Source organism: Bombina bombina, chromosome 1, assembly GCF_027579735.1.
Source record: "Bombina bombina isolate aBomBom1 chromosome 1, aBomBom1.pri, whole genome shotgun sequence".
Lineage (NCBI taxonomy): Eukaryota > Metazoa > Chordata > Amphibia > Anura > Bombinatoridae > Bombina > Bombina bombina.
Genome location: NC_069499.1, coordinates 1473127019 through 1473133018, shown reverse-complemented (window position 1 = coordinate 1473133018; position 6000 = coordinate 1473127019).

The following is a 6000-nucleotide window of genomic DNA, read 5'->3' as shown; positions in this document are numbered from 1 at the left end:
AAAATTGTCATAAGTAACACCTAATACATTATTTTTAAAGCTTTGAAATGAAGACTTTAAATGCTACACAGCATTATAAACCTAATAAAATAATCACACAACACTGACTTCACTTGCATTTTTCTGCAAACAGTTCTTTCTATGCATTCCAATCTGAACTGCATTTATAGACGGGAAAATCTTGTTCCTTTGAAATCTGCTCTATAGCTCAAGTCTGGTTAAACTGATTAATTTCAGCTTGCTTGGCTTTGCTGCAACACAAGCGGACAGCTCCACCTACTGGCTATTTTAATAAATGCATTGCTTCTGAATGCTTTTCAATAGCAGTCACATGACTGGAAAAAAAAGGTTGTTATTCTGAAACGGTGTAAATTGAACCGTTGTAAAATGAGGGCCACCTGTATATACTGTACTTTTTACCTCTGTGATTACCTTGTATCTAGGAACCTTCTTCCAGCCCCTGATCACATGACTGTCTTGCATTTAGCATTGTGTTGTGCTAAATCTTTATGGCCCACATGTACTTTCTGTCACTTTGTGTTGAAAAGAGATTTAAAAAGCATGTGATAGAGGCAGCCCTCAAGGTCTTAGAAATTAGCATATGAGCCTACCTAGGTTTAGTTTAAACTAAGAATACCTAAAGAAAAAAGCAAATTTGATGATAAAAGTAAATTGGAAAGTTGATTAAAATTAAAAGTCCTATCTGAATAATGAAAGTTTAATTTATACTAGACTGTCCCTTTAAATAACACAGTAAATAGTGTTCAAGATTATATGCCCTGATGCTTGCTCAAAGATTTGTAACCCACATACAATTAGTCACCGCTTGAGAAGTGTACCTCACCAGTGAGCCATTCAAGAGTCGCCTATACATGTGGCCATCAATCAGTAGTTTGCTTTAAAGGAACATTACATACTTTGATATATTAAAGGGACATTAAACCCCAAAAATTTAAACAACATTCAAATTCACTTCTTTTATCTAATTTACTGCATTCTTTAGATATCCTTTATTTAAGAAATAGCAATGCACAAAGGTGAGCCAATCACACGAGGCATCTATGTGCAGCCACCAATTAGCAGCTACTAGACTTTCATTATTTATTTTGTTCCCTTTTCCTGTAAGTTAATTCTGAATATTGTGGGCTTCCCAAATTCTTGTTGAAGTGCAGACATAGCTGTAATCCACACAGTGATTGGTTGCACATGCTAGTAAAGCATGTATAACTGTCCTCTATTGGCCTTAGCAGAAAAAGAAACCTAAGTATGGCGGTGCCTATTGCTTCATGACCGTTAGAATGTTACCCTTATTTTTTCAATATTTAAAAATAATTTATGCTTACCTGATAAATTAATTTTCATTACTCCTGGGAATTACTCTTCTCTACTACTAGGAGGAGGCAAAGATTATCAAACCCTAAGAGTTCTATAAAACCCTCTCACACGTATAGCTAAACAAAGTGAGGTAAGAAAAAGGGACGTGTCATTAAAGGAGCAGGGGAAAAAATATGTTAAAAAAAAATATAGGGTGGGGACTCACCACCATGAAAGAAATTAATTTATCAGGAAAGCATAAATTATTATTCTTTATTTATAAAGTGCCAAAAGATTCTACAGTGCTGTCCATGGGTACAAAGATGAAAGTACAATACAATATAAAAGACACCACACAAAGTTTAACAAACAAATACAGGGGGAATTGAGGACCCTGTTCCCATGGGAACTTACAATCTAGATGGGTAGGAGGGTGAGAAACAGGAGGTTGGGACTGGAAAAGTGGGAATGATGTTAGTGTGAAGAGAGCAATTTTATGAGGGGTATGAAGGACAGATTGGAGTCAAGTCTAACTCCTAGGCAGCGGACTTGGGGTGATGGGGAGATAGTGGTGTCACCAAAAGTGATTGAATAGTTAGAAACCGGGGTAGAATTAGAGAGGGGGTTAGAAGGAGCTCAGTCTTGGACATGTTGATTTTTAGGTGGTGAGAGGCCATCCAAGAAGAAATGCCAGATAAGCAGACACTGATGTGAGAGAGTGCAGGGATGGATAGGTAGATCTGAGTATCATCAGCATAGAGGTGATAGTTGAAGCGGACCCAGAACAGAGCCTTGAGGTACTCCAACAGATAGAGGCAATGGAGAGGAGTTGCCAACAGCAAAGGAGACAGAAAAGGACCTATTAGAGTGGTGAGAGTCCATGATCCATTACTTCTGTGAACTAATACCAAACTGTGGAGTCCATGAGTAAAAACATAGAGGGGGGAATTTAATAGCATCTTTTTTCACTGGGAAATTAAATCCACAACCCCAATTAAAAAAAAAAAAAACTTAAAATAAATCAAACAGGCAAAATATCAAATTGAGACAACTTTCAGAAGAACCTTCCTACCAAAGGCTGTTTCAGAAGAAGCAAAAACATCAAAATGGTAGAATTGCAATGCCCTAGCAATGTCCAAGGTATGCAAAGATCTCTCTGAAGCATTCTTGGGATTAGGACACAAAGAAGGAACAACAATCGGTTAACTTGTCTGAAGAAACAACCTTAGGCAAGAAGTCTGTAAAACTGTCTTATCTTCATGAAAAAAAAAGATAAAGAGGATCAAAGGAAAGAGCAGATAATTCAGAAACTTTTCTAGCAGAAGAGAACTGGCAGATATGTCCTTATCCAGACCATCTAGTAAGAACTGCAAAATCCTAGGAATTCTGAAAGAATGCCAGGAAAAAACATGATCTTACACAATGAAATAAAGGCCTTCCAGACCTTATGATAGATTCTCCTAGTTACGAGTCTGAATTAAAGGGACAGTCTACTCCAGAATTGTTATTGTTTAAATAGATAATCTGTTTATTACCCATTCCCCAGTTTTGCATAACCAAGTTATATTCACTTTCTACCTCCTTTAAATACCTTGTATCTAAGCCTCTGCAGACTGCCCCCTTATCTAAATTATTTTGACGGACATGCATTTTAGCCAATCAGTGCAGACTCCTAGGTAAGTTCACTGACGTTATCTATATGGCACACATGAACTAACATCCTCTAGCTGTGGAAAATGACAAAATACACTGAGATTAGAGGCGACCTTCAGGGGCTTAGAAATTAGCATATGAGCCAACCAAGTTTAGCTTTCAACTAAGAATACCAAATTTGATAATAAAAGAAATTTGGAAAGTTGTTTAAAATTTCATGCCCTGGAAAATTGCATGCTCTAGAGGCTGGGTTCCGGTGGAGGAGGAGCAAAGTAGGTGCTGCTGAGCTCTGTTCTCCAGTCCCATAGCTGCTGGCGGAGGGTATTCTCGCTTTTCCCCGACTCTTGGGGTTGCTTTTTGGACAGCTGAAACATCGCTTCTGGAACTAAAACAGTGGCAATCCATCCCGCTGTTACCGCAAAACAAGCTTGTTAAACAGACCTAAAACTCAGCTTTTTTTTATCACAGTACCCGAGCTGGACACTACAAAACTCAGCTTAATTGTTTTAATCAGCTCCTTTTTCACGGCTTACATTCACCTCCAGTGGAGGAGGTAGGAACAGCGCAAAAACTTGCTGTATGCGTCTAAGGTATTCTGGATCTCCCTGCATCCCAGGAGAACATAACTAACTTAGTTAGCTGGCCTCTCTACCTGCCTCGACTCCCACTACGCCTGCTGAAAGCTAACTCTGCACGGAAACTGCACCTAACTTAAAATAAACACCTCCGGGATTACCTGGGTTTATTCTCTCTATCATCCCTGCCGGTGCCCCTCCCCCCTCTCCCACCGGTGCTGCGCAAGAGGGGGTGAACACAGGAATGTGTTTGACCTGAGACCAGAGGGACACGGCCTGGGTTGCAACTTGTTGTCTGGAGGATATCGCTTGGGCTCTACGCCCTCCTCTCCCACCGTTGCTGCGTGAGAGGAGATGAGACTGACCCGGACCACGGGTGGAGTTCCGGAGTCTGCGGGCAAGCAGCAGGGAAGCTCTCCCTGCGCATCTTCGGATCAGTGCGGTTTCGGCAGGAGGTCTCACCGATCACCTATATACTACAAGTGGGTGGTGAGAGAGGAGGCAAGACTGTAAATGTTTTTTTCATCTCATGTAAGCAACGAGTGCCATGCTAAACACATATTCACACTGGTTGAGTACAAAGGGGTGTAGGGGGAGCCGGCTCATTGTAAAGCGTGGAACTCAGTCTCTGCATATAGCAGCTTAGCATCACAAACTTGGCCTAGAAAAGAAGGGGAAAGAGAAAGAAGGGAAAGAACGAGCCAACGAAAAAGGGAGGAAAAGAAAGAAAAAGGAAGGAAAAAGCATACAGGGGTTAAATCAGTGAAAATCTGTTCCAGGCCACAGGTGTCATAACCCTGAGATCTATCACACAAAGAAAAGAGTAGAAGAAAGCAGAGTGAGAAAGGAAGAGAAGGGAAATGGAGGAGAAAAAGAGAACAAAGGAAACATTGTTTCAAAAATATCAATCTCAAGTAGGCTGAGAGACACTTTCAGAATAACGTGTTTGCCACAAACTCTCTAGTCTAGAACTTTTAAAAGCATTAGAGCGTACATCCAAGACTCGTGTATCTACCAGGAAAACTCTGCTAACTAATCGGCTCAATCTGTTTACTTATAAAATCTGAGGAAATCAGAGAGCCAAACTACTTATTATTCATTTGTACTGTATGGGACACTTATTAGGCTGTTTGGTATTCTTGATTTATTACTCTGGAAAATGTTTTACTATAGCTATGCTGGTTTCTTACTTATATAGAAAAGGGAACAACTATAGCTTTATAACTATGTTGTGTCAATAACATATGGTAAAGAACCTAGCTTTAAATGCTTAGCAAAATTAAAGAGGAAAATGTGTTGGTAACTTCTCTTTCTCCAGGGGAAGAATTCACTCTATTCACTGCTATAATAATATAATTCATAAGGGTCTCTTTGGCTAGTGAGCTCAAATACTTAGAAATTACAACCCTAAAAAAACTTTACACCTATACCTAGGAGAATACTGTTAACAGCTATACTCAGCTTAGCATAATCAATGAATGGCTCTTAAAGAATCACTTAAGTTCTAACATAATTTTTCTCTCAGAGGGTGCTCTTTTTGTACTCTCCCCTGGAAAGTGGTTTTAAAATTTAATAAACTAAGCAAATTCCTACTGGTTGATGTAAAGGGGATGTAGTAAACTCTTTAAAAATCTTGTAAAGTTACTAGTTGTACATTAGTGAATTTGTCTTTAAAATAATCCTCGAATGAGATAACAATAACGTTTCTACCCTAAGCCTATATTTGTGAGAAAGTACGTGTAGTTAGAAGACGAGTAGGAAATATAATACTTTAAGTAGAATATTATAGAATAACCCTCAAAGGAATCAGCTCTTATTGTGACTAAGAGGTTTAAAGAAAAATACTATTGTAACTGATGCATCTTGGGTAATACTTGATCATCTGGTATCTCCCTACATAACTGAAAAAGAGAACTTGTTTAAATCTAACCCCCCCCCTTCTTTTTTTTTCTTTTTTTTTTTTTTTTTCTCTCTTTGCACCAAATTCACTTTTCACAATTTTTGGCTCAAGGACCATCTCACTATTCCTAAACGGGTAACTATTACCCTTTTTACTTTCACGCCCTCTGGGTTTTTTTTTTTTTTCCGTAGTTCACGTACTAGACCACTTCACATTATTCACAAATTGGGTTAGATAAACACTGACCTATCTAACAATATATGGATAAATATATTCACACTCACTCTAAAACTTCTCCTTCAGTCATGTCAGGGAGACAAAGAGATAAAAAGAACAAAGTTGTTCTTGAAATCTCAACAGACGCGCAATCACCTGTTATTAATCCCCCAGCTATGTCCGACACACTAGATATTCAAGCATTAGTTATAAGCATCTCAGAAGCTTTGGCCCCTAAATTCGATATACTAAAAAATGAGATCAAACAAGACATAGCATTTTTGTCTAACGAAGTGAAACAATTTGCTCACAGACTTTCTGAGGCCGAGAAAAGAATATCAG